The sequence below is a fragment of the Pleurodeles waltl genome, chromosome 9 (assembly GCF_031143425.1).
Source record: "Pleurodeles waltl isolate 20211129_DDA chromosome 9, aPleWal1.hap1.20221129, whole genome shotgun sequence".
Lineage (NCBI taxonomy): Eukaryota > Metazoa > Chordata > Amphibia > Caudata > Salamandridae > Pleurodeles > Pleurodeles waltl.
In genome coordinates this window covers 558,992,061-559,017,912 of record NC_090448.1, presented here as the reverse complement: position 1 = coordinate 559,017,912, position 25,852 = coordinate 558,992,061, and the positions used below count along the sequence as shown (strand labels likewise).

The window sequence follows — 25,852 nt, the reverse complement described above, 5'->3', positions numbered from 1 at the left end:
TGAAATACTTTGTGGGGCCCTCTTACGGGGGCCCCTGCCGTGCCCATGCCATTGGCATGGGCACGGCAGGGGCCCCCAGGGGCCCCGCGGCACCCCCTACCGCCATCCTGTTCCTGGCGGGCGAACCGCCAGGAACAGGATGGCGGTAGGGGGTGTCAGAATCCCCCATGGCGGCGCAGCAAGCTGCGCCGCCATGGGGGATTCTAAGAGCAGCGGTAAACCGGCGGGAGACCGCCGGTTTACCCTTTCTGGCCGCGGCTGAACCGCCGCGGTCAGAATGCCCTGCGGGGCACCGCCGGCCTGTCGGCGGTGCTCCCGCCGACCCTGGCCCCGGCGGTCTTAGACCGCCGGGGTCAGAATGACCCCCATGATGTGCTAACTCCTGGGCCTCCCATGTTCACTGTGAATTGAGCTTTCCTGGTGGAGGAGGAGCAGGTGTTGGGGGCCCTTACTAAGTGTTCGGTTCCTGCGGGTGCCCGTCATCCCTTGGCCATAATGCATCCATTCTGAGGCAGTAGTGTGGTCTCCAATCCTTGGTCGCATCGTCTGCTTCATGGGGGGCGCATATCAGTTTTTTTCCTCAGTGTTAATGAGGTAGGACTTACAACACTAGCCCCTACACTAGAGTCCCTCCACATCCAAAATAGTCTAAGGGTGTTCACTTTTGTGCACACCCATGTCAGTAATTTTCTTAGCCAGCACTGGGGATCGGGAGCCGTAGGTGCCTTCCACACATCGCTATCTGTCGCTTGGGAGGTTGATAAACCAGTGTAAATGCCTGTCCCCTTTGGCCGTATACCTAGCAGGCAAGATTCCAGTATGGGTGCGAAGGCATAATCTGCAAGTTCGGCGACAATGGTGGTAACCTCGCGCCAGATTACTTGTAGCATTGGGCACTACCATACCATGTGACAGAACCCAGCATTTACCAACTTACACGTGGGGCATTCAGGAGCTAGGACCGGGAACAATTGCTTAATGCGTTGTGGGGAGAGGTAGGCTTGGTGCACGAAGTTGAATTGAGTGAAGTGAAATCTCAGATTGCAAGACACATCCTTCATGTGCTGAAGTGCCTTGAACCAGGCCTTGTCCGATAGTGGCAGTGGGAGGATCCTGTTCCACTTGTCCTGAGCCCCTACCGCAGGCCCTATAGGGGTTGAGTTAGGGGAAGTATAGAGTGAAGTAATGGCGTGTCGCATGGAGCAGTGTGTCAATATCGCATGTAATGTGGGGGATAGAGTAGGTGCTGCATCACTAGTGTCCCATGCATAATATGCGCTGTATAGTATGATATGTCAAAAAGTAAGCAGCTCCTATTCCTGAACCGTCATTAACTTGCTATCCTGGAATAAATCATCCAGTTGGTCTCCCTCTGCCTCCTCTGATGTGTCCATATCTAATCTCTGCACTTCCCCATGGAGTTTTGGCAAAATCCACAACTCTATGGAAGTGGAGTAGAGAATGTGGGGCCCCCAGCGCTGGACTGGTTGATTCCATCCCAGCCTTCTCCTCTCAGGTTCCTGACTCTTTCCAGAGAGGTTCTGAAAAAACACTGCTCATCGTCTTGGAGGTTGAGCGGGTTGGCCTTCAAAACAAGGCTTTAACACAGGACTTGTAAATTGCTGTTGTACCTTCTTGTAGGTCTTCTACTTTGCAGTTCTATTCCTGTCACTGGGCGTATGTTAGGAAGTGATGTGTCTTGAAAGGGGTAGAATCTGACTGGGAAATATTTGCATATTTTCATTTTCTGCAGGATGGATTTACACTAGGATTGCTTCCTTCTTCACCTCATCTCAAAAGGGCAGTTGTTAAGACTTTTTGAGAATCCTGTTGAGGGGAATCCTTTTTTCAATCCTTTGTTCTTAAACTCCTAAAGGTTTTTTTTCTGTACCCTGTCCCTCTATGAGATGTTTGGCACCTCTTGGGATCTTGTCTGCGTTTTGAAGGTTTTTCAGTTTCCTCTTTTTGGGCCTTTAGAAACTGACCATCTCAGATTCCTGACTCATAAAGTTTTCTTCTTGATGCCCATTCTGCTACTAAGCAGATGTAAATCTTCTTTGGACCACTCATTTATTCCAAAAGTGACTTTGTGTTCTACTTGGAACAGGATACATTTCGTTCTGATATCACCTTAGAGCCTCTGTCTGCTGGGAAGGTTCTTCATCATACTTTGGATGTGAGGCACACATTTACTTTTATTTAACATATATTGTTTCTGTTTGCAAACCTGATTCACTATTTGCAAAATTTGATCCTGCTTGGTACGGGTTGAAACCTTCCACTCCCACCCTGAGGCACTGGATATGTTCTCCTATTTCTATGGCCTCTTCTTGAGCAAAGTCTTTGGGTGTTTTTGTGGAAATCTGTATATAACTAAGTGTATGGTCCCTTCTACTTTTGTACAGCATAACATCTCCACTGCTCCTTGGAGCCTTCTAAGTAATTGGGTTATTAGTTAGGAGGGGTGGATGTCCCACGCAAACAATTAACACAATCATAGTCCGGGTGACCCACATAAGTCACCAAATAAACCTGTGTTTAACCCTCTGGTAGCTTGGCACAAAGCAGCCAGGCTAAAATTAGAGGTAATGTGTAAAGTATTTAGGGCCAGATGTATCAAGCGATTTTGCATTCGCAAACGGTGCGAATCGCAAAATTCGGCCGATTGCGAATGCAAAAATGCCTTTCAGAATGTATGAAAAGCATTCGCAGTGCAATTTTAAGGAATCGCTAAAATAGAGATTCCTTAAAATTGCGACCACATTTAGAGAATCGCAAATTGCGATTCTCTAAATAGGAAATCGCAAATAAGGAATCCTTATTTGCGATTTCTTAAGCACATGTATCAAGCATTTCCTAAATGTGAATTGGGCATTTAGGAAATGCAATTACCACCAACAAAAGTTTGGTGGTAACCATGTGCAATTTTTAAAAATGCATTTTAAATGCATTTTTAAAATTGACATGTAGCGCACACAAGCCCCTAAGGCATGTGTGTGCTTCACATGTCCGTAAAAATATTTTTGGGGTGCAGCAGAGGGGGCCTTAGGCCCCCAGCACCCTGGGATTTGCATTTCCTAAATTGCGAATTCCTAACTGGAATTTGCAATTTAGGAAATGCTAAACCATTTGCAGCAGGCCCATAGGTGCAAATGGAGTTGGATGCTCTATTTGCGATTCGGTAATAGCATTTGCGAATTTTAAGAAATCGCTATTACCGAATCGCAAAAATCATACATACCATTTTGCATTTCTTAAATAGCGATTTCTTAAAATTCGCTATTTAAGTAATGCCATTTGTTTTTTTGATACATCTGGCCCTTAATCAGGTATTAAACTGTAATAAAGTGAAAACATAATACCAAGAAAATCCCAAACTAATTTAAAAAATAAAGAATATTTTAATCCATAAAATAAAACCAAAACAACAAAAATCCAATCAGTAGAACCAGACATGTTATTTTTTCCACGTTTTTAGGTGAAAATAGTGCCAAAAAGCACAACGCCCCAATCATGGTTATCTGGTCACGTTGGACCAGGGGAAAGTCACAAGTTCAGGCAGGCTGTGATGGAGTGTTGGTTGGATACAGGGACCATGTTAATCAAACTGAAAACTTACCTTTTCAAGTCTGAATGAGGAGCTACCGTTTACATTGGCGGGGGCCACAATGAGGTTGTTGTCAGTGTGAGGAGCTGGTCAGGTGTTGTGGATGGTTGCTGTTGTAGCATGAAGTGCCAGTCCTCGCTGGAGATTCACCTTAGGGGTCATCACTGGATGTTGCTAGCGGTTCGAAGTGCAGGTCTCCCTAGAGCATTGCGTTGGCATCATTGTGGACGGACGCTGTCGGCGCGAGGAGCAGGTCCTGCTAGAGTTTTGTATTGGCTGTTACTGTGAGCGGTTATTTCTTGGTGCAAAGAAGTACCTTTGCAGTCACAAGGAGCCCAAAACGTCTGTATCTACACCAGGAGGTCATGAAAAGTCCACTCTGCTGCTGGACAAGGGTCAAGAATCTGGTAGGCTCCTGTTGGAGCTCAGGACTAACTTCAGAAGAGGCCAACAGCAGGGCTCGGGCAGATCCAGGCAAATCCAGTTAATGCTGGTCAGCTGAGCAGTTGCAGGGAGGCCTCTGGAAGCTTATTGTGTCCCTGTACCTGAAACAAGAGGTTAGCCAACTGACCCTTAGAGTCACTTTTGAGGAGCCTAGTTTCAAAGCAGGCTGTTTCAATCTTCTTTATTCTGACAGTGGGTCAGTTCTGTAACTTTCAGAGGTCTAGAATTGTTTTGATGAGAAGTTCGGAAGGTGGTACTTTATCCTTAGTTCCAGCATGTGGGTAGAGGTTGCCCCTTTGTCTAACCTTCCCCCTTTTTCTGGGTTTGCTTCCAAACTGCCTAGGGTAACAAAGGGCGGGCAGGCCTGGGTCTGAGTAGCTATTTATCAGTGGCAGTTCCGGCTTCCTTACGCTACTCCTTTGAAGGGTAGGTAGGCGGAGTACAACCCCTCATTGCATCCTGCTCAGGAGAGCAACACCCTGACCAACACCTAAAGCCCTTTTGTCTCCATGCCTGTATGGATTACACAAAACACCACAGGAGACAAATTCACAGTCATATCACCCTGAACACTGGCATAAAGGCACATTTGGTTTAGTCAGAAAAATGCCAACTTTGTAAAGTGGAATTTTCAGAATAGTAACTCAAAATCCAAATTTATCATTAAAGAGGATTTAAAACTACAATTAATTTGAATGTAAGGAACATTTCTCTATCTGGTCCCAAACTGAAGTTATCACTTATTAAGTGTAATAAGGTAGCCCAGTGATAGTCCATTGGGAAGATAACCATACAACAGTGAAAACCGACTTTAGGACTGCACTACAGGCTGCAGTGGCAGGCCTCAGGTATGTTTTACAAGGCTACTTTAGTGGAATGCACAATGAGTGCTATAGCCCACTAGTAGGATTTAATTTACAAGCCTTTGGTACATATAGTACCATATAGTAGGGACTTATAAGTAATTAAATGTACTAATCAGATGTAGTCCAGTTTAACCATGTTTTCAAGGAACAGCACATGCACTTTACCACTCGTTAGGAAGAGTAAAGTGCAGAGTGCTAAAACAAAAGCAACAAAAACGGATTCAGCAAAGGAAAGCAAAACTCTGGGGTGATCCTGAAGAAAGGGCCAGGTCCAACAAAACTCTTCAGGGTATAAAGCACAATGTAAATACAATATACACTTTATTTGTGTGAGAATAGGTGTCTCTGTTGCTGCCAATGATTGCTTTTTAGGTTGAGCGCACAAGCGCTTTGACCTGTCGTAAATACTGTGGGCTTGTAACCATGTCCACCTCACGCCCATCACTTTCATTCGTTTGTGGGCTTGCCTTTCAAAAATCCCTTGATGACATTGGTAAATGCTGTACGTTTGTCCCACCTTGCAGAGGTTTTGTCACCGCCTTGCAGACTGCCCCGTTACATGGATAATTGCACGATTGCCAATATGTTTGACTGTGAGAAACTTTCTTTTTTCTTTTGTGTCTCTCGCTGCCCTGACCTTGCGGCTCACGCGCCGAGGCCGCAGCAACTCCAATGGCATCCCAGCCCTGACCCCCTCACCGTCTCGGTAAAACAGACATGATGCCTTTACATTACATTGCTTGTCTTGTTTTTATTGCTGTCAGAGCCGAGTGTCACTGGAGTCCTGAACAGGCTTGATTTTCTTTGATGGTGTCCAGATGTTGGGGCAGATTACTGGCATTATCAACTCTGCTGGAATCAAGTCTGTTTTTAAAGAAAATGAAAAGGCAGCAGAGAGTGCTGCTATCCCCTTGTCGTACCCTTCACGTTCAAATTCGCTGTTTCACATGGGGGTGTCACTGGGCAGAACTAGACAAAAAGTCTCATTGTGTTTGGATCACAAGCTAGCTCAGTCGGTGATGCAAGTACAGCTAACGCTTCCATCGTGTTATCTAAGAGAATGTTACACATTTGGAGTTTGCTTGCTGCCAGCCAATGAATCTGTCATTTAAGCCAACATACCCCTCTTTCAGATTTATAGCAGAAATAACCAGGAGGCTCTGACCCTGTGTGAGGGGATATTTAGAAGCTGCTAAAGCATTTGGGGAAAAATGTGAGTTTCAGGGTGCAGATTTAACGTGATAATTCTTTGAATTTCATTCCCCTCGTGAGTGGGAAACACGATTTATCTTGTACGCATAATACAATTTGAGCATCCAACCACAATCATTTCATAAATCCATCGTCCTGGCAGCACTTCTAGGTTGGGACTACTTGTTGTTACTTTAAATGACGGCAACCTATTGTTAAATTAATAAAGCCGTTGCTGCACTGCAGTGTATCTTCCACATCAAACAATGTTGATTGAGCTCTTTATGCTGGATCTACAATCCGATGCCTGGCTTCCTTTGGTGCAGCAAGTGCCGTGGCACCGAGGCCCAGAGCCCTGCAGGCCCACTGAGCCCCTATTATTGCTGTATTTTAAGACCCAAACAGAAGCCAGAGGGCCCATTTCTTTCCTTACATGAGGGCCAGTGACACGCAGGCTCGCCTATTCTATTCACTTTAATCATGGCTTTGCTATTCTTTTTGTCACATGGTATACTACCAGAACATCGAGACCTAAATGTATCGTGAAGCTACATACATGTGGATTTAGAAATTGTAAATATATATTTACCTAGTTGTACTTACCTTCATGATATTTGCACTGTCGATATTTTGCTACCAGATATCGTCACCATATTTAGATCATGAAGGTACTTAGATGTGGAGTTAAGAACAGTAAATCTATACCTACCTATGTATACTTACTTCACAATATCTTCCCTGTTCAGTATTTTTGTTGCACAATATTTTTGTAGTCACTATTCTGACATACAACCATGTGGCCAGTTCTACCCAGTGTGGCTTGGTCAGTGTAAAATGTTGGCCTTGTATGTTGCCAGCAAAGTTTTGTTGCATAATATGTTTGTAGTCACCATTCTGACATGCAACTATGTGGCCAGTACTACCCTTTGTGGCTTGGTCAATGTAGAATGTTGGCCTTGTATGTTGTCACCAAAGTTACCAGTGGTTGGCCACAACTTTAATTCAGTGACCAGTATCTAGTTGCTTGCTGACAGTCACATTTAAGATTCATGGCAGGCATTTAAGACCAGCCTACTGCTTTGTGGGTCATGAGTTATTGATGATTAAATTGTCACTACACATGTCAAGTGATACATTTGAAGTTGTTTAGCTATATTGAGCATCTCCATTAGAATACAGGACTAAGCATATGAGAGCTTGGTCAGATTGCATTAAAATAATCCTCGAACAACGGGAAAAAAGTGAGGCACTGCAGGTGTGAAGCAGAAATTTATATTGTTAGGTCAAGCGTGCAAGCGCTTTTTGGCCTGTTGTAAGTATTCTGTGGGCTTTTAACCATGTCCATCTCATGCCCATCACTTACACTCATTCGTGGGGTTGCCTTTCGAAAATCCCTTGATGTCATTGGTAATTGCTTTATATTTGTCCCGCTTTGGGGCGGTTTCGTTACTGTCTTGCAGACTGACGGTGTTACATGGATTATTGCATCATTGCTGATATACTTCAGTGTGGGCAATCTATTTTTTAATTTTTGTCTCTCCTCTTCGATCTCCATGGTGGCCATGGTGCTCACAGCTCGAACAGCGCAAACTCCATCAGCAGTATTGAAGCGCTGGTCACATTGTTCACACTGTTACCTAATCAGAGTAATTTCTTTTGGCTCTACCCCTTCACGCTCCATAGCTTTCACAGATACACTTGTAATTGCTAAAAGCTATATGTAAAAAACACAGAAATCCTCAAAGCGGCTCTTCTGACACATTAGGAGAGTTGATACTATAATATTCATTGCACTTGGGAAACTTGCCCCATAAAGCTTTATAGGCCATTACTTTTAGAAAACATTTTAGCTTATAATTCAACCTGCTGTGGTCATAGGACAATGGGGCCACTACCAAAAATGTTCACGACAATATTCTCTTTCTTTCTACATCATCTTTGGGTCCTCCCACTATGTTAGTGGGGACCCCAAAATAATAACCCCACCCACCATTCAGTGTCTGTTTAAGCTCTCTCTTAGCTGGAACATTTGTTTTATAGGTGGGAGTGGTTTGTCTTTTATGGGCTTTGTTTACAATATCTTTGCAATAGGATTGTCAGCTCCCAAATGTGTAAGGCACTATGCCCTCTCAGGGCTAAATATCTGGTTGCACTGCAATACTTTCTGACATTTTCTTTTCATGTGGTTATGATCTCTAGTGGCTAACTATCTGGTTACGTGACCATGTTTCATTCAAATGCTATTTTCATTGCGGTGTCTTCTAGGGGCTATTCTGAGCATTACATTCTAATGCCAATGTTTATTTCTGCTAAAGGTTTTTATTTGGTTTGCATGATAATTGTATATGTTTTATTAATTTCTCCTTATTGCAATTATGACCATGATTCAGGCCAACTTAACATCCTTATTAAACTATGACTGTTTGAACACTCTTGATGACCCTTCTAGTTTCTCTTGTTACTCCTCCGTGGCTGTCTTGTGCCTTTTTGTTGGGGACTTGTGTTAGCCAGCCAGCAACTCTGATGGTGGGGTGGTGAAAGTGGTATTCTATTGGAATTAGCATGGCACAATTAAATTAGGATGCTAAATGGCAACATTTTCATTTTTGGCTGCAGATAGAGGAAGAAGGTATATGGAAGTGCTTTAGATATATGCAGGGCCACTGGAATTATGTGGCAGGAAAATACAAAATTATGACACAGGGTTGACCAATTTATGTGGCAAGAAAAGTCCTGTTATAAATTCACAATGGAAATAGCTCTAACTCAAGCAAATGTGAGACCTATTGCATTGCAAATGCTTGTTACCTTTGAGCGAACAATGCATTTCTACTGTATGTTCAGTGTGAGGGAAGCGGACAGGGTCGCTTGCATGTTTGCCGCCTTTTGCTAGCTTTCTGTTGCCAATCGAGTGGCAGTGAAAAATGCATTGCACTAGCTTTTCTGTTATCTGCTACTGTTATTCAAGTGAAGGAAGCTTGCTTTGCAACTACTTGTGGTGGTTGGCTGGGGGCGAGAGATAAGGAAGGGGGAACTTTTGGCACTTGTATGTGTGCTTCCTGTACTTTCACTGCCCAGGTGGTGCCTCTGGTGTATCAGCCCTGGCAAGCGTCACACATCTCGCTTTATACTAACGCATTTTAAGTCAATGTAAGTCAATATACCACATTACCGCAAGTAACAATATTGTCACGCAGATCAACTTATTAAAAAAGATGATTGATTTACCTATTTTTTGCGCTGTATAATATCAGCTCTGCTATTTTTCGTGAGGCTACCAGTAGAAGTGGGCCAGACGAAATTCAGCACCCAGTAGATGTTCTGGTAAGTTATGATGAAGCTGGCTGATTCACTGTGATTGGACAATGTTTTATTTGTTTGTGCAACCAGACTAACCTGACCACCTCCCCTTGACACTGATTGATCACTATCAGTAAGCATGTGAGTGTGCAGAATGGCCTGTCCTGCTGCCTGGCCAGTGGAGTGTGTGCTGGTAAGGAAAGTTTGGGCATAGCCCACTGGGTTAGGATAAGCAATGTGAAACAAAAAAGCATCAGAATTCCAAGGGTGTTCTGGCTCTGAGACACTGTATCACGTAACACCAACTGTTCGGGGGATATGTGAGGCTTGATGGAGCCAGGTGAGCTGAATCATATCAGCCCTTTCGATCACATTCAATTTTTGTACATTCTTGAGCCACTTGCACCGCCAGTGGTTTTTCAGTCACTCTGCTGTATGAAAATTAAGCTTGCACTGCCATTTCCATCCCCTTTGCTGGGGCACTTCTGTATGCTAGTGAAGGGCTCACTGACTCTGGCTCTTCTGCTCTACTGTACAGAATGAAGCTTACTCCTCCACTGATTCTTTTGCTGCTCTTCTGTGAAGCTGATGCTGCCTGTTCTGTGTGTGTTTTGTGGGTTCCTGGTCTGTGTGTGTTGGGTATACATATGTTGCTTGCAGTTGAAAGAAGGCATCTTTGCCCTTTGGGCAGGTCAGTCCACCTGTGCACAGAGGTAGGCACAGATCAGCACCCAGCAGTCTCAGACTACCAGTAAGGATTGTCACAGGAGCCGGGGCACGGTGAGGGAGAAGTAAGGATGCTTCTATTTACACTGTTGTAGGTCCTGAGGCCATTTCTCAGTGAAACGCGGACAGTGCAGTTTAACTTAATGGATGTTGCTTTCCAATTTACAGAATCCAGTTTAGTTAGAATCATAGAAAGAGGCTCATAGCATGATAATAAAAATGCACAAAGAAATATATCTTTTTACAGCTAGACTACACTAATGCATATTTTAGTCCCTTGTAATGCAAAAAAGTTTATTTCTGAAATTAACATAACAAGGATGGAAAATGCAATAAAATGTTATTCAACGTGTCACACATAGATGTCACTCATAATGCTTGGAATGTCACGCATAAGCACGCTATGTACGTGGAAATGTCACACACATACCAAGGGCAAACTTGCCAGCTATGGGTGTATCTGTTTTATGTTTGTTTTGCACAGTTGCTGCCTATGGTCAGTTGTTGTTCTGTGTGCCCTAGCTTAACTATTCATTATGCAGGAGGTGCAAGGTTGCCGAGACCTGTGGTTGTACAGGGCCCGCTACAACACAGTTATGGCATTCTTTTAGTACCCAAACGGGGAAGTGGGGGTCCATTGAAATTGCTTGGATTCGGGCCGACTATCTGTGCTACAATACCGGCTGTGTCGGACGCACCTCACACAGCCGTTCTGTCTCTCCAGCACCTGTCATGGTCGTAAGGACAGCACTTGCACTGCCACTAACTCTACTCTGTCGGTTTTGATGAAAGGGCTGTGATTACCACCTCTCGAGAGCACCAGTCAGTATTCATAATCTTCACAACCCCGGCGTGATAGCCAGTATTATTCTCGTCAATGTTTGTTTTATGAGGCTGGTAATTGGCCTAGCGGGAATCTTCCTTCTTGGTCTTTTTCCCGGGTACAGCGTGCCTTCCACTCCGAAACACTCGCCCCCTAAATCCTGACTGACGTCACGGGGCAGGCAATGCACTAGGCGCCCCCGGGGCCCTGCAGCGCTGATAGCGGCTCGTCGCGATCCGTACGCCCCCTGAGCTGGAGACCAGCATGAGCTCGCGGCACAAGCTCTCAGCCTAGTCACGCGTGCATCTAAGCGACTGAAGGAGGGACTGGGCGGCTACAACCACCCTGACACAATCACTCACATTTATTGCCGCGTAGGTGTGCTTACCTGTTGGGGACCAGTGGTGACCCCAAGTTTATTTTTGCAGCTAATTACATAACCGCCAAATGCAAATGGGCACGTCACCCTTGACACCTTCAACCTTACGAGGCTAGTTAGGCAATAACATGTTGCATTCTGGGACTTGTGGTTTCACGTTTTTCCCATTGTAGGGGCGCCCTTTAAAATCCCAACACTCAGTGTTTTAAAAGACCAGAACTGACAAAGCTATCAAACCTGACATGGGCTCACTTGAGGCGAACTGCCTACAATGTGAAATGTTTTAAATTGTGTTTAGGCATGTGTACACTAAAAATGCAGTTTTTCGTTGCTTTCAAAGAACAGCCACAATATACAGCTGCCAGGTGCCCTCAAGTATGTAGCTCCTTCAGTGTCTCCTGGCGTTTTGCGCACCAGCATTACACATGCTGCTATTTATAAAACCCTGGTTCCTAGTCTAAAATTGGAACCATGAGTCCTAGAATGCAATATGTTCCTTGCTAAAAGCCAGAACTGGCTGATAGATAGTGTGACACATGGCATACGGCCAACGGCTATTGGACAAGTTTTTTTTTTCATAATCGTACCTGACACTGAGATATGTGTTGTGATAATGCACCATCGCTGTGCCATGATTTTTGTTAGGTGTTTGTGCTTCACGATAGAGACACTTAGTCACTGTCGTCATATCGGCTCTTTACACACTAGTCTTCGAGCTCTTCACATTGTCACTGGCACCAGGCGGATATTCCGCTCCGCGACAGAGACAGCGCGGACTTCGGACCGGGTGGGGGCTGCCGCCCTCCCCTCACGCGCTGTCGCTTCCTGTGTGAGGATCAGGGTGAGGGAAGAGACGGGAGGGGTAAAACCAGTAGCTAGGACCAGCGAGACTTCCAGCAGTAAAACCCAGCGCTGCTGCGAAAAAAGCGGAGAAAGCAGATAGACGCCGGGAGCTCAGCGGACCACAGAGGAGACACCCGCTCCCTTGGACTGAGAAGTCCGACGGCTGTGCCCAAGACGAGGGTAGAAGCAAGCCCCTATCTAGTGGAACGGAACGGTGCGGGCGGAGGGGCAGCTCTGTCTAAGGGACAGTGTGCGCTGGAAGCTGAGTGGCCAGCGCCTAGAGGACAGACAAGCTCCAGGGACGTCTGTGCGTGAGGACAGGTGAGCTGGCACCGTTTATCCGGAAAGCTAGCCAGGGCACCCCTTTCTCCTGTGTGTTCAAGCTAGAGAAAGTTTTCTCGTTTTCCTGTGAGGTCGGGTTCCTCGAGGTTGCTGATTTGAGATTGTTGTGCGTGTGTTGTAAGTGGTGGAAATGAATTGTGCCTACGATTGGCAGCTATGGTGCCCTGGTTGCCCTGTGCACGTACCTTGGACAGTATCTCCACTCCTCGTGTCGCACTTGCACTACAGTAATTAAAAAACATTACAGGCTTGTAGAGTATTCACCTTCCCCTGCCCAGCTCTTCTCTCCTTCACAGACTTTACTGGTGACGTTCAGGTTAACTGCTGAGATGCTGCAGGCACCATCTTCAGCGTCTGCATGATCTGCTCGCTTTTGAGGTAAAAGGCCCAATAGTCTGACACACATTCCTCGGTGGCATGTAGTGGGTAGCTCTGGCTGTGTTCCCAGGGCTTGCTGTACTAGACAAATCTCTTCCTGTGATACATGTACATCAGTCTCCACTTTATGATGGGTGCATAGGGGGGCACACGTACCTATGATGTGCAGCCGTTCCTGCGTGTTTACTAGATCGTGTGGGTCTCTCTCTGAGATAATGTGGTTTATAGTTGTGTTCGACAATAGATGGAGTTACCGGTTTATGGAATTTTTGGCCAACTTGAGTCACGTGTCCTTTCGACTACGTCTCGCTGCCCTTGATTTATGGTAATATTGGGCAATGGATGTAGATTGTAAGAGTATTGTAATAGTATTTATATAGCGCTTACTACCCCTGACGAGGCGTTGATGTCTCTCCATGCCGTGTGCACATTAATAGAAAGATTTTCTATGTGATGTATGTACAGAAAGTGATAAATGTTTGACAGTTCCTGGTTCACAGTAATGCTTGGCCAGGGAACATGTGATGCACAACCAATCACAGGTTTATTGTACTGTTTGGTTACAGACACACATCTTTCAGATGTTCATCCCACAGTCACTGGTTGATGGAAACGCACGGAAACAGACATGCGTCTTGCAGTGACAAGTGATTGACAGACCTTGGCTTATGATAATGTTGGGATAGAAGTGTAATCACCGATCCTATGATGCACAGTTCTTTAGTTATCATAAAGTTATTTTGCAGGTAGAACCCGCTTTCCCTGTGATAGGTGTCCCATAATCCCTTTTTAAGGTAATTCCCCACAGACAGACACACCTCTCACAGTAATCGATAGCTGGGCGGCCCAGGTTTAGGGTTAGAAAGATTTGTCCCTCTCATACACACGCCAGTCTCTGGACTGTGCGGTGAGGTCATAGACAGAACCCGTTGTGATGTCTGTCCTGCATTCTCTGGTTTATGGTAACGTGTTGAAGGCTGGTGCACCTCTTACAGATATCTATGACTGGCAGTTTCTTTGTCTATGGTAATGTTAGTCTATGGGTGTAATCTTCTCTTCGTATAAAACAACAGTTACTGGTTCATCATAGAGATGGGTTATAGATAGAAAACTCAGAGTCTGAAGTCACCATTCCTGAATCTGATTTAGGGTAGTGTGTTGTTTATGACACTTCTCTCCCCATTGGTAGATGGGCAACTGTCTCTGCACTGATGATCTTTTGGGCTACTCATGGGATCTCGGGTGTGCATGCTTGGCACCTGCAAATCACTGTCACTCTTTTATGTACCATCCCTTTGACATACCGCCACAGCACCTGCCAATCAATGCCTCCTCGGTTTTGTTAATCCGACAAGCACCTGTGAAATATGTTTGACAGCCTCTGTCTTTGTTGACATTTCATTGATGGGGTAATGGAACCGTCCTATCTCTGCCATATACAAACATTGGTGTCCTATTGGACACATAAGGTTGTAGGCACACTTTTTTCCCTATGATATTCAGCTCACACCCCTGACCCCCTGATTTACAGATGTCCCTCCAACAGTGAACACCAGATCCCACTCTGTGCCCCTGAGCAAAGCAGTCTGTAGGGATTAGGGTACTGCCTCTCTGATAATCGACACCCAGTACCTTTTACCGTCCTCTCGTACTCGAGCTGTAGACTGACGCTCCTGTCCACCTGACATGCAGATACCTGGCCCCCTTCAGTCTCCTCATGTGTAAGGTAGTGTAGATTTATAGGCTACTGCCCGTCTGATACACAACACGCAGTCCCTTTCAAAGCCCTCTGGTACACAGCAGGCTGTAGATCAGGAATCTCCAACCTTTTCCGTAATAAGGGCAACTTTTGTTGAATGAATATCATCCAGAGTTACTGTTACGACTGTCATAACAGTGAGCATATCAGACAAGATTATATTAGTGGCTACTCCATGCAAAATGACCAGCAGTAATTACCTTAGACAAAGTTGTCACCAGTCACATAAAAATGCTTTGCCAATTTGGAATACCTCTACATGGGTAATGTATAACAACCATATCTGTAATGTCCCTGGTACCAGACTAAAATATCAATAAGAAATCTCTCTAACGTCTCATGATTAATATCTCAAATAAAAGCATTAAATATATCTTACAAAGTAAACCATTTTTTTCCAAACATCAGTTCATGATTAAAAAAATACAGTCAACTTTGTATTGCAGACATGCTTTACAATTTTAGTATACATATATTAATTTGACCAAGCCAAAGCATTTAATTTAGTGGGCTGGGCTGCACCCAGGAGAGCTATTTACAATCAGCTGCAGAGGTACCAGTAGCTCTTGAGCTACTCATTGAAGAAGCCTGCTGTGGATAGACACCATGACCCTATTTTAGTCTGATAGACAACAGACCTTCTCAGTGTCCTCTGTGTCATGGCACGGTGTAGACATCCACATCCATCAACATGATGTACACCAACTGTCCATTCCAGTGTCTGCAAGCACAGGAGGCTGTAGGCAAATGGCAGGCTGCAGACGAACACTCCAATCTCTTTGATTATACACCAAAAGTCCTTCTCGGTGTCCTCTGGAACACAACTTACTGTAGATTTGCAACCCTGTCCTTATGCCACACAACACATAGTACCTTTCAGAGGCTTCTGGTTTTCCAGTATGTGGTAGTGTGTATCTGAAATAAACAGACATCAGTGTCTTCTGGAACAGGCCAGCCTGCAGACTCACTGCTGTCCCTAATCTCACTGGTGGCGTGTGCAGGGCAGAATATGCAGTACATGCTGCACCTGTTCAAGGTAGGGTGCATCACCATGGCTTTTCAAGGCCTCCACCTGAATCAACCAACCTCTAGATGGAGGATAGGCACAGGAAGAGGGATACTGGAACATTGTTTTCCTTTCCCAGTCTCTCTTCAGCTGTTGCTTGCATTGTGGTAGCGTTTGACTTTTACTATGGTGTTTATTTATCCAAGGAGTGCAGTGTTCGTCAGTCAGAAGTGAGAGGCTGGCATCTGTTTTTGAAAGATTAACTCTGCCCTCTCAGCCACTTGGCTCCTTCACCCATGACTAGCAACAAGAAAAAGGCAGAAGGTCAGGAACTCAATTTTATCACGCATTTCACAATTCTGTCAAGTGGCACTGTGGCATAACACCAGCAGTTCCTGGATGTTCACCCAACAGCATGTTGCATTATGGGGCATATAGTTTTGCTTATAGCAGTGTCATCACTAACTGAACATTCCTGTATGCGAAGTGATACCGGATACAATGCCAGAATCGGCCAAAGTTGTTAAACAAGGCATGGAGCCATGTCAGCTATGTTTTGAAATGTTACAACGTGATCTAGAGCATTTGAAAAACTGCTTGCTTCACACTTAAATCCAAACGTTTACTTTGTTCACACATTCTGTAACAGTTCAGTCTTTCATTCACATTATGCATTAAAACAGGCATTGGCAATGCAAATGATTTTGTATTTTGAGTAGTGGAAAGGTTTGTACTAAGCTTCACAACACAACAAAGTTACAATGTGGACAGCAGCAGCACAATGTTCCCTAACACAAACAATGAGTAAAGATCATGTGGCAGTAGGAGGAGTAATGTCAATTTACTCTCTCACATATATAGAACAGGTACAACACCGGTAGCTAACACACTAAATAGAGAGTGAGGAAGTAAAGGAGCATGGTATGTTCTCTGTAGCGGTAAGCATACAGAAACAGCCAAACTCTTATGGAATTATCGTACATTCATGTACTCACACAGGCTGATGAGCGCTCTTCGAGTGTGGGATGCTTCAACAGGCGGTTTCACCTCTACCACTCGGAAGCATCTGAGAGCAATGCTGTTCGCTAGCTGTTTGGTCCCCTAGTTATGGGGTCTTTAGTTGGGGTAAGGTAATGCCCCATATGTTGACATTTATGTCCTGGGTAAACTGTGAAATCTATTAACATTATTTGTGGGTGAGCTGAAAATGTTTTTTTACTGATGTCTCCCAACCACAAGAATAAATCTAAAAGAGTTAAGCATAGGACACTGTTTTATGCCCATGTGGGGTTAGCCACCTTCCTCAGGGCTATAGGTCCGTGAATCTCTCATCAAATGTTGTGAAACAGTACTAAGTTCAGAGGGTATGTTAGACAAGTGCATTCAATGCTTCCATTGTTTATTAGATGTGGCAACAGCAATGGAAAGACCCTTTCTCCATAGAACTAGCACACCTTGGACAGAAACAGTGCAGGCTTCTCTTCTTCATGGGACAACTAGAGCAGCACACACATTTCCCATCACACAACACTCACAAATCAGCAGTGCAAGCTATGCTTCCCACACCATAGTAGTAGCAAAGTAACTTTCCTCTGTCGCGGAAGGCAGCAAGAGCAGAATCTATACAGTTAAGCCATAAGTGATATATGTAAACACCGATCATTGGAGGAGGTCTTTAACTCACGGAGAGGAATGTATAGGTGGATGAGTGAGTGAATGTGAGAGTTGTGACACAGTTCTCACTTATGTCATATTCCACGCCACCATAGCAAAAGTCATGTCAACTGTTTGTGTTGAGTCTGTTGTTTTCCATTATTTGACAAGTGGTATAGCCTAGTATGCTTTGTTTGTTCTGGACCAGCCTAGCTACAGACAGCCTTAGTAAGTATGCTCCAGACAAGCGAAAGGCACCAACCTCTACGAAAAGGTTTCCTGTGCGGGCTTGCTAGATGCTGCACAATCTCAACCTCAGTGCACCACCTGTTCAAAAAGTTGAGGGCCACCACTGCCTAATATTTACAGTGCCCTTTGGGGCCCTTTGGGGCATGGCAGGCTGCAGACACTCCTGTTCTTATGATCTACACACATTTCCTGTCCATATGACATGACCTGCTGCAGAGACCTCCGTCACTTGATATACATCACATCGCATTCGGTGCCCTAGGGACATGGCCAGTGCTTAATTTGTGCTGGTGGTTGCCTGTGGAGCGCACCAGCACTAATTTTTTGGGCCCGGCACTCATTTTTCCACATCAGGTTATTTCTAGAGAGCAAGACACATATCAGATATCACAAAGACAGAGGAAGAGGAAGAGAGCAATGACAAAGACAGCTGCAAGAGAGAGAGAGTATCTGGTAGTGGATGCATGAGGTGGATTTAAGACTTCCAGCCTTGGTATGCTGTGTGCCACTTCTAAGTGCACCGGCCACGGGCTTCTAACCAGAGCTTCAGGCACCGGCACTCTTGTTATATAAAGCACTGGACATGGCTGTCTGTAGGCATACACTCCTGTCCATACAATACATTCCCCTTTTCAAAGATTTCTGGTATATGGTCAGCTGCCTCTCTAACAAACAAATATAATGGTTTTTAGACATGACAGGCTGCTGACTTTTCTGTGCCTGTGATATACAACGCAGAGTGCGTGCCTGTTACCGCTGTGACTTAGTAGGTTGTAGACATTTATAGCTGTCCCACTGTAGACTGCATGCAGTCTCTTGCGCACAGTGGCTGTCTCTGGTTGATTACTGCTTGTGGCTGTCCGATAGATCTGACTTTCCTTTGCTTTCACGTTGCCTCAGTGTCAGCCTGGGGTGTGACAAGAGTCTCTCCAGGTATGTTATGTGACAGTAAGTACACAACTTTAGGCTGAATGTCACCTAATGCACAAAGATCAGATTGATGATGTTTACATATGGAGCCAAATCTGGTCGAAGGTTGAGCAGGAATGTCCTTCATGTAAAATGGAGTTAATTAGAAATGAGTGTTAATTACACGGCATCTCGATGAACCCTAGTGTAGTGAGCTGTGTTTGTTTAATGTGCCTTGCAATTTCTGTGCTGCAGTGAATGCCTGACATAGATATGACATTCATCTACTTAATGTAACAGCCGATCTTGTAATATCACAGTTGTGATTGTGCAAGTTATGTGGGCTCATGACTCACGGGGGGTTAGAAGTTATCTATAAAAATAATGCAAATAATATAATAATATCAGAAAATAAGTTTTCGGTGTAAGCTACATTGTAATGGGAGTTGACCAAACAATTTAAAAACATAAAGGGCCTGATTACGACCTTGGCAGAGGGAATTACTCTGTCCCAAATGTGACAGATATCCCACCCGCCATATTACAAGTTCCATTATATCCTATGGAACTTATAACACAGCAGCTGTTAATAGTGATCTTGTTTGCAACGAGTTCTAACCAGGTGGGCTATAGTTGGTGACCTATCAAAGGCGCACCATCTAAAGCACCAGTTCGAGATGTTAATATGCTGTTGCTAAGTCATTAACAACATTATTTGTATTGCTATAGCTGAAATCCTTAATAATGTATTGAGATGGAAGTTAGGCTTAGTTGGAGACCTTCATGCCCCCTATCAGGACTTTTGTGCATTTCAAATAAAGCGTGACAGGAAATCAACTTTAATGTTTTCAGTTAAATAACATGCTTGCCTACTGGATATCTACTTGTTAGGTTTAACTCAGTTTCTAAGTTTATTCCTTTTTTTCCTATACAAGTTATTTCTAAATTTGGCAAGCTGTGACCAAGAACTGCATTATTTCATCCTAAGGTATGTGATATGGTCGGTTTGTTATGTTACCCTGTTTTATTTGTTAAGTTATGTTTTATGCTCCGTGATATTTTTGAATGCATAGATCATTAATCGTGATCTAGAAGATATGTTAGCTCCGAAAAGTTAGGGGCTTATTTAAATGCCACTAACGCCATTCCAATGCCACATTAGTATCATTTTTTTTATGCTAATGTGTCGTTAGAAGGCAAAAAACGCAGCACCATATTTACAAAGTGGCGCAATACATGCATTGCACCACTTTGTAACCCTTTATGCTACAATATGCGTGCGCCAGGCATAATGTATGCAAAGGGGGCATTTCCCAGTTAGGGGGGGCCAAAAAAATAGTTGTCCAGCAACAACCTTAGAAGATTTTGACATCAAATGCCATCAATGTTAGATGTACTTGCACCTCTTAAACTGAAAATAATTCGACGTAGCATGCATTATAATGCGTGGTTTTCTTTTGAACTTATGCAGTTAAAACAAGAAGGCCGCATCTTGAAGGTGAATGGCTTAGGTCCAAATCGAAGGATGACAGGTTAGCTTGTATATGTTACTATTGTTACAAAAAGATGACAATGGCTTGTAAGAGAAGATATTAGGATGGCATATTCAAGGACTCCAGTGTACTACACAGGAAGTCTTTAAGGTCTGTAATGAAACGACAAGCCATCCGTCGGTAAATACCTCTACAAAACTGTTGTACCAGAGATTTTTGATGGGCTGAGCTTAAATTTTGAGGAAAACGATAATCTAATTGATCAACTTGCTTTAAAAAGACTACCTATAAAATTAGGCCTAAAAAATCATAAGTTATTATTCCTCAAGAGCAGAGTTTGGGAAATTTCCTGTGGCTTTCCCTAGGATAGAATACAAATTGTAGGTAAGCTAACACCATCGGGCTCAAGAGATGATGTTTTCCCTGCAGCACTCATTAGGAATAATATTGGCCTGTTAGCAGAACACATGACAATTTAATTAATGCCTTTCTTCAACGGTCTTCCCTTCCCCTGTTTTTAACGAGTGCCCTACTGATCGCAAAGTGAAATCCACTCTTGACCTTTAAAATCTAGTGAGCAATAGCGCAACATCAAGTCTTCCCTTTCTGGACAAGGTTATAGTTGAGCAAATGCAGAACTATCTGGATTCCATTTTTCACTGGCTTTCAGTCTGATTTTCGTTCCTCAAGAATTTCACTGCTGGGATATTTGTAAATCTCTTTTCCAGCGCTTTTTTCAAGAAATCAGCGTTAGATTATTCAATTGCACGCCCCTCTTTGGTCCCTTTATGCACCCACATAAAGTATGTTTTCTAACACATTCAGGGCAGTGTATTGGTGGAAACCGTGCATCAATATCTCATTACAGCCCGACGACACAATGCTAAGTGTGGAGATATTTGCATGTCTTGAACATAAACATTACCCAAGGAAATGTTTTCCTGTTCTTCTCGAGTCCAACAATACCAAGTATATGTACATTTTCAGAGGCAATGTGGTCTGCGCAATCAATGATGTAATATTAGTGCAGATCACAAAATAGTGGTTGAATCAAAGTTTATGGTGCACTGTTAATTTTATGACAGATATCAAACTCAGGTTTAGATGAAAGTATAAATATATAGATATACATATATATATATATATAGTAATTCTGTATGATATAAGGAATCTATTGGTCAACGACACACCTCCCTTGCCCTGACTAGCTGACCAGTAAATGCCCTGAACTGGACATCTGTCACATTTCAGCACTTTTTACCAAAACATGGCAATTCCTTTCTGTTTCCTTTGTGCAGGAACATATCCCTGCCAAGACTAGACTTTAAAATTAGTTCGTCAGAGTTTCCGGAGTAATGGAATACTGAACATATATTGGATTTCCATCGGTCAGGGCGCCTACAGGTGATACACTGGGTGCATTTCATTTTGGAAATTTGGAAAGCAACTACAAGCGACATGCCGATTTAGGGGCCCTGCTTTTCAGTCTCAGATATCACCACTGGCCTGTATGAAAACATGCTACTGAGATATAGTTTTTCCATCCACATATGCTAAAGTTTCTGGGGCATATTTATACTCTGTTTGCGCCAGATTTGCATAATTTGTTTTACGCAAATGCAGCGCAAACTCATCTCCATATTTATACTTTGGAAAATCCATGGAGTTTGAGTAATTTTTTAACATGGACACCTACCTTGCGCTAATAATATGCAAGGTAGGCGTCCCCGTCCAAAAAATGACTCAAAGGCATTTGCTCCTTATTTATACTCCTGTGTCAAAATGACGCACAGGAAGAGGTGGGCCTTAAAAAATGGCGCCCAGCCGGATTTGCGCCGTTTTGTAACACCTGAGTCAGGGCAGGCGTAAAGGGACCTGTGGGCTCATTTCCATGGTCTCCGGCCATGGAAGCAGTTCACAGGTGCCCTTCCCTGCACGCAGGGACACCCCCTGCCACCCTAGCCCACCCCTGGAGGACACCCTTGGACGGGGGACCCATCCAGGGTGAGTGCAGGTAAGTATAATGTTTTAATTTTTTTAAGTGGCATACGGGGGCCTAACTTGGGCCCCCCTACATGCCACTGTGCCCAATGACCATGCCCAGGGTACAAAGTCCCCTGGGCATGGCCATCCGGCAGGGGGGCATGACTCCTGTCTTTGCGAAGACAGGAGTCATTTCCATGGGGGTTGTGCGTCAAAAAATGGCACAAGTCAGGTTAGAGCCAATATTTTTGACTCTAACATGACTTGCACCATTCTTTGACGCACAACCCCCAGTCTTCCCTACGCCTCTGCTGCTCGGTCAGCGTCATTTATTTTGACGCTGACCAGGCCACAGCGCCAGCCACCGTCATTCCTTAAATATGTCACCCGTCTGGCGCATTGGAATGGCGGTAGCCGGCGTTAAACTTTTTGACGCAAACCTGCGCTGCCACAGGTTTGCATCAAAAAGTATAAACATGGGCCTCTGTCTTTTGGTACTAAACCTTCCCCACTCTGATTGGCTGGCCACAAAATCACACAGAACATGATCTTTGTTAGACTTTTAACTTTTTTTTCTAAAACGTTGTAATCCCTGCCAGTCTCCCTTGCATTGGAACACATCAGCACTTACACTTGACCCTCAACTTTATTCTACTAGGTCTGAGTGTATGGGTATGCATGAGTTTTCTATGGTTTCAGGGTACCCACAGGCGATAAGTTCAGTATTCCAGTCACAGTTATCACCCCTGGACTGTAAAGAACATGCCACAACAATATATTTTTAATATCTACACATTATAAGGTTTCTGTGTCTGAATTCCAGACTGCTGGCATCCTGATTGGCTGGATATGTGAATGTGCTGAACAACACATTTGTTAGATTTTCTGGATAGGTGAATGCGCTGAACACAACATTTGTTAGATTTTCAACCTCTTTTCCCAAAATCATGGTAGTTTCCTTCGGTCTACCTCATACAGGAGCTTATCCATTCTAAGGCTTGGCCCAAATCTGTGTCTCTCTAGATTGTCTGAGTGTGGGATCATGAGTCATGGATGCGTTTTCCATGGGTCTGAGCAAAGATGCACACTCTAGACACCAGGAAATATTTTTGTTGAGTTAAATACCAATGGGGATTTCTGCAGTATTTCGACACAGGGTTAGCTGACACCCGGGAACCTACCAACCCTAGACATTTCTGAAACCTAAGAACACAGGGAATCCACGGTGATGTGGCTTGTATGAATTCCAACATATGTTATTACCAACAGTCACCTGAAAGTGTCAAAGAGTGGGAACAAAAATCTTCTTTTTCAATTTTCTATGACATAAAACTACAGAACTTTAGGCAAATGGCAAAAGGCCTACCATCCACTCTTCGCATACTTCTGTGGACAAAAAGGGTACTCCACATATGTAGGCAGGATTATTACATACCTCAAGGAATAGCCAAAGTTCTGACCTTGTGAAGACCATTGTCACAATATATGGACATTAATTGGTCAAGTATGTTGGCTGTTCCTGTCAGTTACAATAGACCTTTGCATATCCCAGTCACTATTTTTTATTGGTAGATAAGTGGAAACAATGGGTGGTGGGAGGTTTTCTCTCCCCTTCAAATCCCAGAACTTTTCATCAGAGAAACCTGTGGAACTCCTTTTTTATATTGACACTGGGCACAGGGACGACATACTTCCCTGTCACTTATTCCTGGGTTCAGTTACTGGTACAATTCCATATCTCAGTCTCAAAAAAACGATCTAGCCAGGGGCAGTTCTATTTGATCCAAAAATTTTCAAAAACAGGGATACATTTTACATTTAAAAATCCCTCTGTTAAAGTGCCTTGTGCCGGGCAAAAGAGCCTATTGTATTTAGATGACCTTTATTAATAACAAAGGTTTTCCACAATATCAGTAGAAACTGAAGCTCCTGCTCTCTGATGTACGTGGATGCCCTAAACCAAGCCTGAAAATTGGATAGGATTTGATTTTCATCCATCCAGGATTGTATCCTTCCCAATACCTACTTACAAAAAATGTTTAGGGTATTATCAATCAGGCGTAAGGACGATGGTTAGCAAGGTCACACATCCCCTTTTTTGTAAATTGGGATTATTTCCATCTCTCTCCAGGTCTCTGGTATCTCTGCACCTTTAGTTATAGCGTTTGAGATTATATTTAATAGATATCCCCAAATAGAGAATTCGGAGCAAAACAAATGTCCAGGGATCCTTTCTAATCTCAGGGCTTTACGCTTCTTCATTGATTTGATAACTGCTTGAGCTTCAGCCAGGATAAATGTGACTATAGGTGCATTGTCCCCAATATTTAAGTCATATATCTTGCCCTTCTCATTACTGGCACCTTCTGATACTCCTGTGGTGGAATAAATACTAGTAAAGTGCTGCTCCCAAGTATGTGGTTCAATATGAAAGGAATCTTCACTTACAATGAAGGATACCCTTTTGGTAAGCAAATGCCAAAAAGGTTCTAGTGTCTTTTAGCTTGGCTGCACTGGCAAGTTCTCTCCAGCCAGATACCTCCCATTTGTTTTTAGCTTGGGTCTGTACTTTTTATACAGCTTTCTTCCTGGTATTGTAGCCATACAGCACCCACTCTTGACAGCACACAACAGATTTTGTTAGGCTATTTTACAGTTTATGTCAAACCATTATGAGCCCCTGGTTCTTATACGCTTGCGCCTTAAAGATTCTAAAGAAATACTCCTGGATGGACACTAATTGGTCATTAAATGTGTTTATTACATCCTCATTTGACTGTTCAGGTTTTCTAAATGTATTTAGGGCAATAACAATTTTACCATATATACAGCAAGTATGCGTTCATCAGGCTGTATGAAAGACCACTTTATTCTGCCGCCATTATTCGTGGACACAATGAGTGGTCCTCTTGGACAAGACAACAGGGAGTCATTCAGGAAAAAGAGACCTTCATCTCTAGTTATAAGGCATTATGGTCACTGTCTGACAGGTCAACGACCATCATATCTCATACCATAGGCTATAGATTTAAGTCAAGTAGAATATAATCAGTTCTACTCCTGGAGTTCACCCTCTTGTAAGTGTAACTTGCTCCTCTCTCTGAATTCTTTCGCCCATTGCCTGCACGGACACCTTGAGATACTGTAAGGGATGCAACCTGGAGTTCCACTGTTAAGCATTCCTTTAATGGGGACTAGATAGCATTTGCATGCCCCACTCCTCGTCTTCACTGTGAGTGAAATTCAGGATAATCTCCAGGTGTTCAAATGTTGTGTTTAAGTCCCCCGCCATGATAAAATGGCCCTCTCCATTGGTGAACTCCAAGAGATCCTCTGCAGCTTTCATAGTAACAGATTCCTGAGGTGGGCTAGAAAAGCGTTTACAGATATTCAGGAGACTCATTGCAAAGGAACCTTTTATACTCATGTCAAGAGTAAGAATATCTTTGATACTGATGATTAACCCTTTTTATTTTACACGCTAGAGACGTCCTAACCCATATTGTAAGACCCCCTGATGGTCATCCCATCAGAGAACGTGCCACCTCTATGCTAGAATTGACATATCTTATCCTAAAAATAAGTTGAAGAGTCCACGTCTCTTAAAAGGCACGAATATCAAAATTATCAGTGTAAGTTCCCCACTTAGGATCTACAACTTTGGATCACAATCCCACAACATTTCAGCTGAGCAATCTGAATAACGATCTATTTTATGCCTGCTGAGCAGTGCTTATTCTCAAAGATCTTGCATCACATTGTGTCTTTCTCTGTTTCACTGTAATCAACGTCCTATGATCATGTACAAGAGCAGCCTTATGCCTAACTGTGTTTGTTATGTCGTCATTACTCAAAATGTCGGTTTCACGCTATCCACAATTTGGTAACCCCTCCACCACCC

At 43.7% G+C, this 25,852-nt stretch overlaps 1 protein-coding gene across 1 annotated transcript in view; it reads left to right on the top strand.

Annotated features, from left to right (window-relative positions):
- Positions 1 to 11,845: 11,845 nt before the first annotated feature.
- Positions 11,846 to 25,852, top strand: part of TMEM91 (transmembrane protein 91) — a 213,677-nt gene continuing 199,670 nt past the window's right edge. The window contains exon 1 of the mRNA XM_069207521.1: positions 11,846 to 12,500. The gene's annotated coding sequence lies outside the window, so the exon portion shown is untranslated. The remainder of the gene's footprint in view (positions 12,501 to 25,852) is intronic.